General features: G+C 44.2%; 1 protein-coding gene across 4 annotated transcripts in view; it reads left to right on the top strand.

Annotated features, from left to right (window-relative positions):
• Nucleotides 1-17,711, top strand: part of CTTNBP2NL (CTTNBP2 N-terminal like) — a 214,578-nt gene that overhangs the window by 166,046 nt on the left and 30,821 nt on the right. The window contains exon 1 of one of the 4 annotated variants that reach the window (XM_073320257.2): nt 11,244-11,358. The exons of 1 other annotated variant lie outside the window; for it this stretch is intronic. The gene's annotated coding sequence lies outside the window, so the exon portion shown is untranslated. Of the gene's footprint in view, nt 1-11,243; nt 11,359-15,453; nt 15,622-17,711 lie in introns of those variants that run through there. 2 more of the 4 variants (XM_073320255.1, XM_073320256.1) reach the window with 2 other exon arrangements.

Here is a 17,711-nt window from a genome sequence, read left to right as displayed (position 1 = left end):
TTTCAGTGGTGTCACAGCCATGACAAATCAGTTCCTTTCTAATTGTTTGTATTCATGTTTTATTCCCTTTTGTTTGTGACACCTTCTTAGAAGCTGCTTTTTTACCTGTTTTGTCCTCTTCTCTTGGCACCTGATGTATTTTGTTAATTTTTTCAGTGCAAGAAAAGCCTAAACTGTCTGTCCTGTTTCAGGGTGCACTGCACTGTGATCCTCTCTTCTGGTCCCAGCTGAGTGCACCCCTCCAGGTCCTAGGCCTCAAGCCTTCATATCTCTGAGGCAGAATCCTGCGATTCTCCCACTCCTTGAGAGGACCTGGAGATACAGTACCCTGTGTACCAGCTGGGCTAACCCGTCAGGTCCAAACAGTCTTGGTACTTGTGGTTCTTCCTTGTGGGAGCTAAGACCAATGATGACAGTGACCCAAAACAGCTTTCTTAAAATAAAGTATTGTTTAATCTTAACTGTAGGAACAAGGCCAGGCATAAGAGAAGACATTTTAAAAACAATAAACAGTCTACGTGCATGTCTATCTTATCTAAAGCCTTAGATAGGCCTATCATACCCCTGATCCACAGCCTCTGGAGTCCAGAAGTCAGTCTGTTCCCCAGTAGTCTCAGCCTCCCATTTAAATCCAGCCAAAATCCTTTGTTGTTTCCTCTGTCTTTACAGCCTGGTTAAACCGGTCCAAGTTGGACTTCAAAGCAAAGGACTCAGCACTTTCTCTTATCCCTTGATGTGTTTGTCAGGAGATGTGAATATCAGAAACCCTCTCCCCCTGCCTGGCTGGCTGCATTTCCTGACAAACCTGCTGATGAATTAATATAATAGATACTTCCCGGTCAAGATACAGTATTCATAAATTACAGGCAGCTCCAAATCAGTCTCATCATCCCATCTTCTGACATCACCAGTGAGGTCAGCAGAAATGTGCACAGTTCAATTATTACAGCAAAATGTATTAATAGAAAGATGGATATGCTTCAAAAGTTTTAGAGGCAGGTTTAGGATGCTTCTCTGATGTATATAAATCCTTAATTAAAAGACATTCCTTTCCATCCTAAGTCATTCTTCCTCTTAGAAGGTTACATTCTAAAACATTAGATGGTTGCATCTAGTGGTTAGAGCTGGGATGTCAGGGACCCAGGCTGCCTGGGTTCTGTTCCTGGTTCTGCCAATTATTCTATTACTTCAAGCAAGTCCCTGAAACACTCTGCATCATTTTAAGCTTTTGTAAAATGGAGAGGATATTTATCTTCCTAAATGACCTTTGAAAACACCATGCATTCCTGGGATGAAAAGGACTTTGGAAATACACAGAATTAATTATCAGAACACTACACTTAAAGAAAACTGTTTATCCTGATCAATTACTCTTACTCCAAAAAAAAAAAAAAAAAACATAACAAGTAGTGTCTGGGCCAGTCCTGTCTCCTAATGTGAACAGTCCAGCAGGAGCCCAATGCATCGGAGCCCCACAAGGAAATTCACTTCTTTTTTCCAGTAGTGTGTCTAGTTCATTGAAAAGTTCCGACACCGACAGAATGAAGTTTAAAATGAAATTTGTGAAAATGCCAAGAAAAGAAAATTTTCAAGCAAAATACTGTCAATCTACAGCCCTTAACTAGTAAGATCTGAACTGTTCTCACACTGAGTCTGTTATGTTCGATACCCACAATCAGTATTCCAATAATGTCCCCCATTTCGGATCTTTATCTTTTGTAGGGTGTATGTGTAATATAGATACAGATATAAAGAATCGAATCCACATGACATAGCAAAGTTTGTACTAAGTCATTGCATGATCATCCTGCTATAACCCTTGTCCTTCCTTGCCCCATCTCCTCCTTACTGTTCATCACCTTCACCTATTGGGTCACACTTAAAAATCTAATTTGCATGCTCTCTGGGGCAGGTGCCACATCCTTTTAGGTCATCTGTGAAGTGCCCAGGACCCAGCTGGGTAATATACAAGCTAGGTAATAATAGTGTGGCTAGTGCATTCTCTGCACAGCCCTGGGTGGGAGAAGTACCTTCCATTTCTGGAAGTCTCTCTGCAAACCCTACTCTTCCTGAACTGCTGGTTTCTTTTCATGAGACTGTGGAGAAGAGAGCAGCTGGATGATTTTCTCTCCTTCCTGCAATACTACCTATTCATGTGGAACACATTGCTGCCTTCTCAGTGGAGCTCTTTGGAGAGGATGCCTGGAGTTTCACCTGGAAATCATTAAAGTCATACTCCCAAGTTTGCTATGCAGCTCACATGAGAGCCTGTCCTTGAAGAGGTACCTACAGTGTCACCAGCACCGTTCCACGTTTTGGGATTTCTGCACATTAACAATCAAACATAGTAAATCTGTAGCAAAATTGACCTCCCTGGTGAGACCCATCCCAACACAGTCCAGGCTCTGGCTTTTTGGCTGCAATATCATACATGTGTGCACAGAAGGATGCTGCTAGAAAACTTTTTTCTTTCATGTGCTTTAGTTTACTAGGTTTTTAGAATAAAATTACACATTTCTCCTTCCCTGAGACCATCTAGGACACTTCAGAGATTATCCCTCTCCAGATGTTTGCTTTTCAGCTGTACTGGCTTCACCAAACCTTCTTTTCAAGTCCCAGAACAGAGAAGCCTTTGGTGCCAGATGTTCTGTGACATAATTCATGCTGATAAGACCTTGTAAGAGCTGAATACATGGCTAGTCAATTATCAGCTGCACATAAGGCCATTCTGAACAAAGGTTGCTTTTCTCATTCTGTTGCTGAGAATTGGATTGGACGCTAAGGAGAACATGTTTGCAGCATCAGGGAAAAAACAAGGAACCAGCAGGAGCTGCCACCCAGAAAACATCTGCCAATTTTGAAAGCAAAGCAATTCCTCCATGTCATTTGCGCATTCAGATATAGTCAGTTTGTTTTTTGACTTGTTTACTGTTTGTACTATGGTAGCACCGAGGAACCCCGGTCAAAGAGCAGGTCCAATTGTGCTAGGCTCCATACAGACAGGTAACAAGGCAGCCAATCTGAGATTGCTCTGGGATTCCCCTTTGCTTCCCTCACGTCTACCTAGGGAGGCCTAGACATGACGTCACCCAGGCACCTGCACAAAAGCTTACAGCATACCGTGAGAGATGCACCCTCCCTCACACTTGCACTGAGACCAATTCTCCCTTCCTCATCACTAGGAACCCAGGTTGGGATCTCAACTCCAACCATCATATACCGGCTCCTGACGCTGTACACAGATCTCTGTGTTGGCCCAAATCTATGGTGTGTAATTAGCACAGTAATACACAATGGATAGTTGCAAAGGGCATAGTGTTTTGGCTGGACACAAAGAACAGGGAGACTAGCCTGGAAGCAAGTTAATAATATACTTTGCACCTCTATGGTGCTTTCCATCTGAGAGTCTCGCTTCACCCCACTCCACTGCCTGGAGAAACAGATAGGTGTGATTGTGCCCATTCTGGTGCTAAGGAAATCAAGACAGAGAGGTCAGGTGATTTGTCCCAAGTCACCCACAATGAGGCAGTGACAGCGGTAAGATTAGAACCCAGGAGCCCTGGCTCAGTCCCTGCTCAAACTACTAGACCACATTCCCTCTTAACATACAACACCAGGAGAGAACTTAAAATAAGTCACAGGTTTCAGAGTAACAGCCGTGTTGGTCTGTATTCGCAAAAAGAAAAGGAGGACTTGTGGCACCTTAGAGACTAACCAATTTATTTGAGCATGAGCTTTCGTGAGCTACAGCATGCATCCGATGAAGTGAGCTACAGCTCACAAAAGCTTATGCTCAAATAAATTGGTTAGTCTATAAAATAAATCATGTTACCTCCTGCAGATACAATGTACATCAAAATCCTCTCAGTCATAAATGCCCTGTAACTAATTTGGGTTTCAACAACCATTGATTCTGTGAACGTTTTTGTGAGGCAGTTTTAAGGACAATGAAAATAGCAATACAGAGCCTCAGCTCCCTCCAGAGAGTGCTAACAACATGACCAGAAAAGAACAGGTGGGGAACTTTATTTGAAGCTGATGAGTGCCCTTAAAACTCTACAACAAGGGTGGATAGATGGATGCTGTCCATGCAGCAAGCACTCTTCACACTGCCATCCTTCACCATCATAAAAAACAATTTTCTGGAGGTTATAACGTGGGCCAGAAAAAATGATCTAATATGAAAGATGATGGTATTGCAGGACACTGCTCAGTAAACCACATAATATCAAACCAAGGTGATACTCCACAAGTTTGCTTTCCTTATAGTGTGACGCTGGCTAGAACAGGTGATACAGTAATCAGGGTCACATAACTACACCAAATAAATAAATACAAACTTCTAGGACTAAAAAGCATTGGAGTGAACAGGACACTCACTGCCTATCTCATGCCCTCTAGTGGCTTGTAACTTCTTGGGAAAATATGTTAACCTTTCTCCTTTTAATGTTTTATTTTTCTTTTTGCCAGTGACTTTCTGGTGAAAGCTGTTGGATTGACAGTCCAGGAAAATCAATGCCTCTGTTTACCCACCTGGCTTCCAGAGACACCTGGGCATAAGAGTGGAAGCTTCCCCATCCTGCACCGTTAGTAGGGACATTTCGGCATGCACTATGGTAGTGTGAATAAGGTGCAATACAAGCTTTCTGACACAGGATGGAGCTGCATTCTCACAAACAGGGCCAAGGCCTCAGAAGTGGCTCATAGTTTTGTAAGTTGATGAAATACAAACCTGCCATGACCAAACCCAGAAGCTGGCCAATCAATTAACCAAAATTAGCTTCATAATGAGCTTTGAAACATCTAATGGACACCCACTTCTAGCTATGTTCGCTTCTAGGGATGTTGCTTCCTTTTCCAAAAGCCTTGGGAATGCTTTTCTCCTTAATGCCTCCTGGAGCTGCCCACCTTCTGCACCTCCATGCTGGCTTTGAGTTAACCTCAATAATTCACACTCAGAGCACATTAACCATTTAAAGAGGAAGCTGCTCCTTTCTCCAGCCATCCGTCTTGCTGCTGCTTGGTCTTTCAGCTGAGAACTGAGTTGTGTCACTTTCATAGACGACATCTCCTTTGTCAGGCTCCATCCTGCACTTATAGGAAGTGGTGGTCTAATGTAGTCAGTCTTTTCTAGCTCGAACTTCCTTAATTTATGCTGCTCCAATACCAAACTTCTTTCTCTTCCCCCTTTTTGTCTCTGCAGGGGATGGCAGACTTCCGTCCCCCTACTAACACAGCCTGCCTACACCTCATTGATTTCTCCTCTGCAAATCCTCCGTCACAACCCACCTGTTCTCCCTGGCCTATAAATCCTCCTATCCATCTCATTAGTTGGAAACAGTCAGCACTCACTTCCACATGGACTGAGTCTTTGTTTCCCAACTCTAGCATTCTTCCACCTACTCTAGCACGTCACAGCACATGTGGGAGGCTGTGTGGTTTTGTGATTCAAGACAGAACTGTGAGGCAGGAGACTTGAGACCAAATTCTCAGCTGCTGTATATGAGTGCAGCTCCATTGCCTTCAATGGATTGACACCTGTGTACACCTGCTGAGGATCTGACTCATGGGTTCTGATCCCAGGTTAGATACTGACTTGTTTATGTGACCTTGGGCAAGTCACTTATCCCACTCAGTGCCACAATTTCTCCTTCTTTAGAATGGGAATTATTATAATTGTTGTTTATTTGTATTGCAGTAATGCCTAAAGGCCCCAGTGCCATTGTGCTAGGCTGTACACACACAACAGAAGGATGATCTTCGTCCCCAGAAGTTGACAATCCTAAGACAAGAGCCAACAGATGGATACTGACAGACAGACAGCACCAGATCGCTGTGAGATTATGATCAGTGTGATAAGCAGTGGTCTTAGTGTACCATTATAATAGTAGTAGAAATAGGTGAAATATTTTTACAAATAGTTTATTTGCCGAAAAATTGCAGGTGCGGGTCAACTGAAACTATTTGTGAATGCAGGTCACTGAACCAAAAAATCAATTATTTGCTCAGCTCTAAATAGTGGAAACACCAATACCTACTTCCTGGGAGAGGTCATGAGTCTTAATCACTGTGTGTTTCTGAAGGGCTCTGAGATCGCTGGCTGGAAGGCACTATAGACGTGTGAAGTGTTATCTTCACTGATACCTCTTACCAGACAGGACAGCCTGAGCAGTAGGGCTGCCCATTTTGGTTAGATGTATTCCAGAGGTTTCATCACATGACAATCTTTAATTAAAGATTAATCTTTAATTCCTGGAGACTTCAGGACAATCCTGGAGGGTTGGCAACCCTATAGCAGTATTCGGTAATACTTGTGCATGAACAATTCTGTTCAGAAATAAACACATTGTACGTCATGAGTTATAAGGGAGAGGAGTCTAGAATGGCTGAGGATATATGTTGTTGCTAACACTGTCACTGTATAATTGAGCACTTCTCTGTCTGTCACTTTTATCACCGAAGAATTATCATTCTGAGCTGCTGTTTTCACTAGCCTTCCCTGTACTCTGCACCTTCTGTTTAAAGATGCTGCTGCTTTTTCTTAGGAAATGCCTCAACAGAATTTATGTTCATAGGCAATCACAAGCTCCATGTTCTAATGTCATCAGTGTAATAGTAACAGTAAGGATAGCTATTAAGATTTATTCTCTGACTTCCAGAATCTAGTGAGTAACCAATTCCTCAGCACATCTTACTGGAATATCAGAGACCATGCAGCCCTCTCCATAGAAAGGCTCAGTTCTAATTCTGATGACTGTGTGGGGAGTCAGCACTGATGGCAGTAACCCCCGTTCCTCAGAGAACAAGGAGTTGAGACAATCAACTCATAAATCAAGGAGACCCCCACTCTCACTAGGAAGGCAATAGGGTCTATGTGTTAAAATAGCAATCCAGAAGCACTCATGGGTTCTGGTTTTCGTGTTGTACTGGCTAAGAAAACTCAAAAAAATGCTTTGTCTCCTATTACCTATCTGCAAAAGGGGGACAGCAATATTCGCTTCTTTGAGCGGTCGGTGCTGCATGGTCAATTAGTGTTTGTAAAGGGTATTGAGATCTTCAAACAGATAGCATCAAGAATCATGAGCATTTTTTCCACTGAATGCATCCGATGAAGTGAGCTGTAGCTCACGAAAGCTTGTGCTCAGATAAATTTGTTAGTCTCTAAGGTGCCACAAGTTCTCCTTTTCTTTTTATGAGAAGTTGAGTCATCATGAGATTTATCAAGTCACACTGCACAGCAGGATATACAACACCACCCTTTTCCAAGTAAAATCTCAGTGCACCAATAGCATTAAATACCATAGTATGATTTGATGTGACTGTAGAAAATAAGAGACAAACTTAAGATTCTGTAGTTTTTCAAAGAAGCTGACGTAAAACCCCAGACTGGGGTTTTACGTCAGCTTCTTTGTAAAACTACAGAGTCCTTCTTTTCAGATGCCCCCATCACAAGAAAACCCGATTAGTGATAACTGGGTTTTTGTTGGGAGTCTGAGCAGAAGTGCAAATGACTAAATGGGCTGCAGAAACTGACCTCCTATTTCACCTCTACAGGTGGACCTTCTATATCAGTCTTGAGATTCACTGTGCAAGGGAAGTTCATGCTGACAAAAAGAATGGCCTGTAATTAAAGTGCTGGACTTGGGACCAAGGAAATTCCCAGCTCTGCCACAGATTCCCTGTGCAACCTGGGCCAACACAATTCATCTCTCTGTGCCTCAGTTCCCCATCTGTAAAATGGTGATAATATTCTTTTCTCCCACCCTTTGTCTTGAAGGGGCTGTAAGGCAGGGCCAAGACTCTTTTATCCTGTGAATGTACAGCATTTAGCACAACAGTGCCCTGATCCCAGCTGGGTCTAAGCACTAATGTAATATAAATAATAATACAATTGTTTCCCTCTTGGGTTAACAAAGAGAAGCTAAAAGTCCACAATCCTTGGGTAGTGTAAATAAGCATAGTTCCATCAACTTTGGCTGAGCTACACTGCTTTACAGCCGCTGACGATCTGTCCCTTTCTCCCTAAGAGCTGTTTACCTGAACACAATTCTCATTAAAAATAAAAGGATCAGTCACTGGTTTACTACAGTTCTTCACTACAAAGGAATTGCTGCTTAGAACGATTTAGAAATTGCTTTGTTTTAGACAAAAGCTTTGTTTCTTTTGTTCTAATTTTGAGCTTTCAGGTAGGGATTGTCTTGTACAGTGCCCAAGTGGTAAATAATAATAATAAATACTACAACTAGAAAACCAGCCCAGCTACAAAGTGGCTCATGGAGCATGTGATTTCATCAGAACAAGTTTCTTATCATGGACTAAAACCATTCTGGAGTACTTCTAAAACAACAACAACAACAAAATAATCCATATGAACACTCTCTCTCTTGGGAATCAATTAATGTGATAGAAAGAAAGGCTTAAACTCCAATGAGTGAGTGGTTTGCTCCAGGAACTGAGCTGACCGATGACTAAATTCTCATCTTATTTACCTTTCAATTTGTCCTGTACTCTTCCTATTAGAATTAGGTTTGGCAAAAATACAGATTTTTTTCTGCAGACAACACCTGCTCTACATTGCTTTCTCATTAGAGAGGTAGTATTTGCATAACCGACGTTTTTTAAAATAAAAAAACAACCCAGGAAAGATGCTGCTCAGTGTGAAGGCAATTTCTCTGTTGTCACTGTCATCACTCATTTTCTTCACTTCAGAAATAGTTACGTTATTCTGTCTAAGCAGCAAAGGAAAATTGTATCTTTCCAGTAATAATGCATTACAATAACAACACATTTAATTAGAGGTTTGTGAAATGCTTTAAAGATTATAAGGCCTGGGAATGTAAATTATTACTTTTAATTTTTCCTGGTGTCTTATTTAGGATCTCAAAGCACTTTTCAAATATGAATTAAGCCTCAAAACTCTTCTGCAGCAGGTATTATGACTCTGTGAAAAGCACTATATGAGAGTGCAGTAGCATCATTATTATTTTACTAATGAGAAAACTGAGGCACAGAAATTTTGACTTGCCCAGCATCACAAAGTGAAGCCCTGGAAGAGGTAGAATTTTAACCAACGTGTCTAAGATCAATCCACTAGGGGCTGCAAAGTAATAAAATTCCATCTTATTTTTGTATTATGGTAGTACCAAACAGATCTCACCATTGCCGGACAACCAACAAGGGTATTATATATAAAAGCCTCCTTGATTTATCTCATCTGTATCAAAGCAAGGAGGCTTTTCCAAAGAAGCTGGAAGACAACTAGGGACGGCTTGCTCAAGTATGGCCTCTCAAGAAAGTGTGGAAAAAACATGGCATTTCAAAATGTACGCAGGTATGACTAGCGAAAAGCATAATTTTTTCCATAATGATTCAGGGATGTGAATCATGGTAAATTAATGCTGCTGACAAGAAGAAAACTGAAGCTTTTGAAATGTGGTGTTGGCAACAACTCTTGCTATCTCCTGTATGGGGTGGGGGGCGGGGGAAGACGAATGCCTATATTAGAAATATTATTTGAGAGAAGCAGATCCTGATGTCAGAAAGAAAAAGATGCAAACTTATGTATTTTGGTCACAACAGCTGCAGAGATTGAAACTTGCAAAAGTTATTATGGAAGAAATGATAGAGGATCACCCTAGTAGGGGACAACCAGCAAGGAGATGGATGGATGGATGATGGTGTGCAGCAGACCAGTGAGGGGACAGCTGCTGAGCGCTGTAAATTAGTGATGGATCATGAAGGCTTCTGAAAATTCTGCTATGATGTCACCACCAGTCAGACATGACTACGTGGATTTACTTAGTCCATAGAGGGCCCAACCATGACTGAGATCCTATTTTGCTTTGCACTGCACAAAACCAAGATGCTACCTGTCCTAAAAAGCTTACAGTCTAAATATGGGCTCAGAATGCAAAATCAGATGATGTCTTAGCACTGTGATAGAAGTGACAAAACCTTGGGGAGGGGGCTGACCTCTCGTTTGAGGTTGCAAGAAGAGTGCCTGCCTGGAAGAGAGAGGAGCCATCCTGCCTTGGTGCTTCACTTGCGCCATCTGACACCGGCCAGGCTTCCTCCCTGTACTGGCCTGAAGGAACCAAACAAGCAGAGCCAGCCTGAGGACTACGCCAGCAGTGGGCTGCATTATTGATATGGCACATGGTCAGCACCCAAGAGGACCAGGGACAGCTGCCCCCCTTCCCTACCCCAGGCTGGGGGCAGCAATGGGGAAGTTCCTGCTCCCCCCCCCCCCCCGCCCTTTCCTACCCCAGCCTGGGGGCAGAGACGGGGAAGTTCCTCCCCCCTTCCCTACCCCCCCCCCCGCCCTTTCCCACCCCCAGCCTGGGGGCAGAGACGGGGAAGTTCCTCCCCCCTTTCCTACCCTCCCCCGCCCTTTCCTACCCCCAGCCTGGGGGCAGCAATGGGGAAGTTCCCCCCGCCTTCCCTGCCCCCCCCGCCCTTTCCCACCCCCAGCCTGGGGGGCAGAGACGGGGAAGTTCCTCCCTCCTTCCCTGCCCCCCCCCGCCCTTTCCCACCCCCAGCCTGGGGGCAGAGACGGGGAAGTTCCTCCCTCCTTCCCTGCCCCCCCCCCGCCCTTTCCTACCCCAGCCTGGGGGCAGAGACGGGGAAGTTCCCCCCCCTTCCCTACCCCCCCCCGCCCTTTCCCACCCCCAGCCTGGGGGGCAGAGACGGGGAAGTTCCTCCCTCCTTCCCTGCCCCCCCCCCCGCCCTTTCCCACCCCCAGCCTGGGGGCAGAGACGGGGAAGTTCCTCCCTCCTTCCCTGCCCCCCCCCGCCCTTTCCTACCCCAGCCTGGGGGCAGAGACGGGGAAGTTCCCCCCCCTTCCCTTCCCTTCCCTTCCCTTCCCACCCCCAGCCTGGGGGCAGAGACGGGGAAGTTCACCCCCCTTTCCCTGCCCTTTCCCACCCCCGGCTGCGGGGGGGGGGGGGCTCCGAGCCGCCCCGCCCCGGGCACTGCACGGCCTGCGAACAGCGCCCCGCCAGGGCCAGGGCCAGGGCCTCCGCCTACAAGCCCAGCCTCAGACTCCGCCCCCGGAAGTGACGCGTCAATCACAGCCCCGCGCTCTCCTTCCAGGGCCGCGAACAAAAGGGATTTTCAGCCCCGCGCCCCGCCCCTCTGCTCCCAGCGCCGCGCCCTGGTTGGCTGGCGGCGGCCCCGGCGGCCGGCTGCCCGCTCCGCCCCGCTCTTCCGCTCGCTGATTGGCTGTGGGTCCCGGGCGGTGGGGTCGGCGATTGGCCGGCGCGATGTCAGTCGCAGCGGGGCCGGGCGGAGGCGCCTGGATGGGGCGCGCGGCCGGCTGGTAGCGGCGGCGGGTGCGGAGCTGGACGGGGCCCCGGTCAGGTCAGTGTGTCGCCCGGGGGGGGCGCTGCCTCCGCCCCCGGGTCCGCGCGCGCCCGGGGAGCCGTTGGGGGGCGCGTGACCCCCCCTCCCCCCCGGCACGCTCCGCCGGTTGGGGGCGGGCGCCGGGCTCGCGCCAGGTGCCCCGGGGGGGGGAGGGGAGTTGAGTTAGCAGCTGCTCCTGGCGTGTGGGGGCCGCTGCGGGGCCGGGGGCGGGACCCGACCCCGCGCCGAGGGAGCCGCTAGCGTGCCCCAGGGTAGCGCAGCGGTCCCGCTTTGAGCCCGTGTGTGAGCCTTGGGCGGGGGTTTGCCGCTCCCCCCCCCCTCCCCCCAGAGCAGGGGCGGGCAGGACAGTCCCCGCGCGTCCAGCGCCGGGCACGGGGCTGATGCCTCCGGCGTTGCCGGCCAGAGTGTATCGACTGTCTGCTGGTTTTGCAGGGGTGAAGCGGGCAGCCGGGTGCGTCGGTACACAGAGCCTCTGGGGGAGCTTGCGCCCGCACCTTTGTGAAAATTGTTTCCTGCACGGTGTGCCAAGCCAGGGTCCCTTCGTTGTGTGATTGCTGTGCTTTCGTGGTGTGTCGCGCGGAAACAGTCCTCGCGGCGTGACGGTTTCTGGAGTTCGTTCACTCGTCTCTCCTCCATGCAAACACAAACACTTCTGCAGTGGGAACAGAGAACGGAATAAAGGACGGTCCATGAGTATCTGAAGGACGGATACACCGTGGGGTGGGGGAGAACTGCATTTGTTCAAAAGGGTTTCCGGGGACTGCAATGAAGAAGGGAGTTCTTCAGGCTGAAGTGTGTGCCTCTCCCCTCTTCCCCAAGCTCAAAACAATGAGAGGGGCATGGAGTGGACTTCCAGAGGAAGTAATGTTGCTATTGTTTTGGCCCTTCTTAAACTAGACTAGACAGAACACTAGAGAATGTAGAGAAAAATATCTCTCATCAAGGCTGGATATAGTCTTTGGAATCCTGAATGTTATAACCCAGAGTATGCAGAGAGGTAGCTGAGTTGGTCCCAGGGTGTTAGAGAGAGAAGGTGGGTGAGGTTCAATAAAAGATATTACCTCATCCACCTTGTGTCTTTAATAACTCAGAGTAAAAGTTCTTGACATCTGTAGGAGGAAGTGGGTTCTTACCTGGAAGATGGAGCAGAAGCTCAAAGTGAAAATCATAAAAGGTTGCATAGTGGCATCCTATGGAGAGAAATGATAAGCAAACTAATAAGAGAGCAAACAAAGGCAGCAGGTTCCTATTTTCAGATACTGAAGATGTTGAACTGGCAGTGGCCTCTCTATGTTACAGGAAAGAGGCAGAGACAACTTAACAGCTATTGGCAAAGCAAAGATAGGGACAAACTGGTAGCAGATGTGCATAGGCACATGTCATTCTGAGGTATGCATCTGATGAAGTGAGCTGTAGCTCACGAAAGCTTATGCTCTAATAAATTTGTTAGTCTCTAAGGTGCCACAAGTACTCCTGTTCTTTTTATCATTCTGAATAGAGATGCTAAAATGGCCATCACAAATCCCTCACCCTGCAGTAAAGCCATTAACAGGGTTATCAGGGCTTTAAAACGGTGAAATTGACTATTTCTCTGTGTAAAACAACAAAAACAACACCCAACTTAAAGCTGTTATCTTCCAAGCCTTTTCTAAATAATCTGTCTCTAATTTATTATGTAGATATTTAATAATCTTTGGTAAGAAAACTTAAGGTTTTTGCCTTTTTTCTTATCTACAATTTGGACTGTGAAGCGAAAGTTAAAAGGTTGATAACTTATGTGTGTTTTTAAAAAAAGCTATATTTTTGTGGATTCTCCTAGCAATTCTTTGTTTGCGTGTTGCTGAAACATGAATTTGGGGAGATAAATAGGCAACAGGCCACCTATCCTTATGAACCAGTTTTGGGGCGTCTAGATTTGACAAACAATCCGGTCATCTTTTTTTAAAATGTAGATCAGTCATTTTGGATAGTTCCTTTTTAGGTGTCTCCAAGTTACACAATCTGGTCTGTGTGCACGGTATTCATGAACCAGTGTTTGACATCTCCGAGAACAGACTCTGACTCAGAGGCCCAGTAGATGTCATGAAATTTTACATCCTTGGTGTGTAATGGATGGAGTGCTGGCTGAGGCTCTAGCTGACACCATTGCTGGCTATTTCACAGACCAGTATTGGATTTAGCTTTGAAAATCCTCTCTTCTCTAAGTGGAGGACAGACAGAGTCATGAAGAGTATCCGTCAGGGAATTGCTGACAGAATAAAGTAAGGAACAGAAATGTATCTAATTAAGTCTCAAAAATTTACCAGACGTTTACTAGCCTTAGAACTAAGCCTAATAGTGAGAGGTTTTACAAAAGGCAAGGGTGGGGAAGCGCCCTCTACGGGCCAAGCCCTGGAGTAGTGCCTCCATGAGAAACCCAGAACTCCTGCTCATGAGGAAGGGGAGGATATTGCTTCAGGATCTTGGCTATTGCAAGAAAGTGAGGAAAAAATTCTCTGCCACTCTACTCTTTACTAGTCTGCTTTTATGTGTGGATCCTCTTCTGTGAGGAACACACAGCCTACTTCTCTTTCCTTGCTTAGTAGGTTTTATGCTACAGGTATGACATCCTACATCCAGTTAAACTTTTTCCAAGCATGAAATTGACATGAATCTTGAATTTCTTGCTGCTATTCAGAACCATCAGGGCTTCAGTGAAAATGACTTTGGTTTATTAACTACTCTGCTGTTGCTCAGCAAGGCTTCCAGCAGCAATAGAGTCACTGGAGCTGTCTGTGCACAGACTCAGGAAGACAAAATTTCATCTACCAACCTCTGAAATGTAAACCACATGTATCTTTGCAAACATTCGGGCTAGAAACATAGTGCCCCATGCTATAAGGTGCTGAACGCATCTGAATTCAGTTGGTGTTAAAGGTATTTAGGACTTAACAGTGTCAGGCCATATATGTATGTAGCGGCAAGAAGACGTGGATTTTTCAGGCTCTTTATCTAAACATTCGTTTTTAGAAGAAAGGTCTCAAACCTGAGATGATTGACCCCAGAAATGTCTGGTCAGTCCATCGTTAACACAAACATGCTTCTGTTGTGCATTTTAAAAAAGTTTTGGTCTTAACTGGCTCCCAGCCAGAAAAAAGTTTTCATGTGTTTGTGCAAAGCATCTTAGTTTGAAGGTGGCTTATTTTGTGTTTGTATTTGACTTAAAGATATGTATTATTTGGCTTTTAGTCTTGAGTCCTCTTCCAGAGCTTTTGTCTGCAGAGCATTACCACAGCACAGGACAGAGAGTAGGGGATAGTGGAAATGAATAGGTGATTTCCTTTTTCTTAAATGAAGAGATTTGCCACCCAGTGATGTAGCTGGAGGATTTTATATACAGGGGTTTCGTGTGTGATATTTGTAGACTGTAGTTCTAGAAAACAGAAGCATATAGTTCAGGGGGATTTTAGGGATGAGTTTGTCATCACAGTTTAAAGAATATTTTAAGAATAACTTGGTGTGGGGAACTTGTTATTTTGGGAGAGGGGTTGCTTTGTTTTTCTTTTCGTTTAAATCTTTCACCATCCCCCCCAAATAACCCTAAATACTACTCATTTTAACTTAAAATTCTGTTGTGGTTTTGGCTTACTGCCTAATACATTTGAGGAAATGTAGAAATTAGACAAGAAATTAGAGAGAGTGGTATGCCTGTTCTTGAATAGTTAGCTGAAAGCACAGATGCAATATTCTATATGCAACAGCATATTTTTATTTCACTGATTTACAAACTATCCTTTCAGGTTCTTGCATGGCCTCTATCGCTGAGGTATCTGAACGCCTGTGAACTTCTGAAAATATCAGCCCTTTTTCAGTTATGAGGAGTTAAAATGAGGCTTATTCAGAGCTGTAGACACAGAAGCATTGTTGAAAAACCAGCATATTTGTAGCCATAGCGTATGAAAGGACAGGAAGTATCCCCAGTCATTAGAGGAAAATGCCCACTTCTGTTCTGTGTAAGATATTGCAAGGAAAAGCACAAGACACATGAGTCAAATCCTTAAGAGTATGTGGACTGTCTGACAGATCTCTATTACATACTCAGCTGTGGTGTGGTTAGGTTCTTGTCTGATTAGAACACTGGTCCCTTGGAAGTCATGGAGTATGTCATCAAGCTCTGTTGGAGTCAGTGGACCAGATTCTTCTGTTAGGCTAGGGACTTCAGATTTACACTCATGACTACAAACAGAATGTAGCCTAGTGCCTTCATAATAATCTGTGCAGGTATTATGCATGATTAAATATACTGAAATACTCCTATTATTTGGTAGTGTACCTCATCCTTTCCTCCAACAGTGTATGCTCAGAATAATTAGGTCGAATGTAAAACCAGTTTCAGATACATCTGTAAGATTATGTTTAAGTATTTATATTTAAAATTTCTTTTAATATTTATTTTTTGTGTATTTCATGTTAAATTCTGGAAAGTAGGTTATTTTAAGGGAAATATTGACCGGCTCAGAAGAAAATGTGCCATAAGAAATGTTGCTTTCAAGTATTAAAAATTATGTTTCTGCTGAAAAAAGCATAGCACAGCTAAAAGGAAGTTTACCTTTAGACAAGCAATAAGCAGTTCTGTTTGTTTAAGCTCTGAAGTTTTGATTACTGTCTTAAAAGTGTAGCAGACCTCAGACTCAATAAAAATATTTATTCTATAAGACTAAATACTATGTAGTTTTTGTGGTTTGATCTCTGTGTGTTCACACAGGTTAAAATATTGCACTGGATGTGAACTGTAATGTTCTAATTGTTATTCCTAAGTATTGTTTTTAAAGTTGTAAGTGGAGCTTTTTATTTAGGAATATAGAGGTACTCGGTCAATTCTCACCAGTTGCACATGAAAATCTACTTGGCAGGATGAATGTGTGTGTGGTATTAACAGGGGGAAATTGTGCAGGGATAGAGAGGGAACAGTCCTCTGAATAGCATTTAGAGGGAGGAAAATTAGAGAACTTAATATAAAGGACATGCCTAGAGTGACCCAGGATAGGATTCAGATAGACAATGGAATTTATTGGTGTAATGGCCTCTGAGTTATTTTTTTGATTCAGAGACATCTGGTGTTCTTGTGAAATTGGGCACTAAAATAAATGGGGTTGACTTTTAGTTCTTTCTCCTTCCCCCCACCAGCATCCCTCAAGATAAAAGGGCTAGACAGGTTCCATTTCTAAATGTGCATGGGTTCAGCAATGTGGGATCTGCAAGGTGTCATAAGTGACCTTTCCCAGTGTCTTAAAACCATAGTAGTACAAGTGCGTTTTTTTCAAAATACTGTTTTAATTATGTCTGTCTTGTGAGATTTTCGTTATTAAGACATACAGCATGGCTGGGTGAACTGTGCTCTGAGTACAGTTATCGCTTGCTTGTATGTGACTTGTTGCTGTTAGTCTGTATGTGTGTGTCCACCATCTCAAAGTATCTTGAGCTTCATGAAGTTGAAAATTAAAGTGCAAGCCAGTATACATACTGACTAGTTTATATAGCTTGTACTTTTGGTTTCTGTAAATAGTCTTACAGGAGTGTGTTATGAAGTGCTTATTTAGAATAATATCTTTGGGGGCAGGGACTCGGTTCTTTAGCACTTTGTAAATGTATGGTGTTATAGAAATAGGACATGCTTTGGTCAAAGTATTACCATTTTGAATTACAAAGGTTAGCTCTGTGTTCTGATAACTTAGAACGTATTGGATAGCCGCCGTGCTTATGGCTGCAGGCAGTGTGAACTCCCCTCTTATTTGTACTTAAATCCAGTTTGTGAGCAGTGGTGGCAAGCAAATGCACCATAGTAGGAAACTCTCACAGCTTTGCAGAGGATGTGCTGATTGTGAGCTAATGCGGAAATAGGCATAATTCTCCATGTACTGCTGATAAAACAGATGCTGGGTTTCCATTTTTTCAGCGTGAAAATTGATGTTCAGAATAGTGCTAAATGTACTAGTGTTAGTGCAGTTAGTTTTTTCACCTTTAGGACCTCGAAAATTACAGGGGAAAATATCAGCTTTCTTCAGTGATAAAAGAAAATATTTGTCTTATTTTAAATTTACATCCTCTCTTCACTGAACGAATACAACTTAATAGTGAACGTCTCTCAAAATATGATTTGATACTATTTCCTGTAAATATTGATTCAGTCTTAACCTTCATAAATTAGTCTGTGCAAGAACTGACTCACTGTTAAAATTAAGTCATGCATTTCCTGGGCAGATAGGATGTTGAGATTTAAAATCTGTCCATGGCAGTCATGCAGTTCATAAACTTCAAAGTGCCTACTTAAGCATGGTAAATTTTAAAAACTGAAAACAAAGCCAAATTCC

Source organism: Lepidochelys kempii, chromosome 21 (assembly GCF_965140285.1).
Source record: "Lepidochelys kempii isolate rLepKem1 chromosome 21, rLepKem1.hap1, whole genome shotgun sequence".
In the NCBI taxonomy this organism is placed as follows: Eukaryota; Metazoa; Chordata; order Testudines; family Cheloniidae; genus Lepidochelys; species Lepidochelys kempii.
Note: the sequence above shows the minus strand (reverse complement) of the source record. Positions and strands in the feature narration are given on the sequence as shown.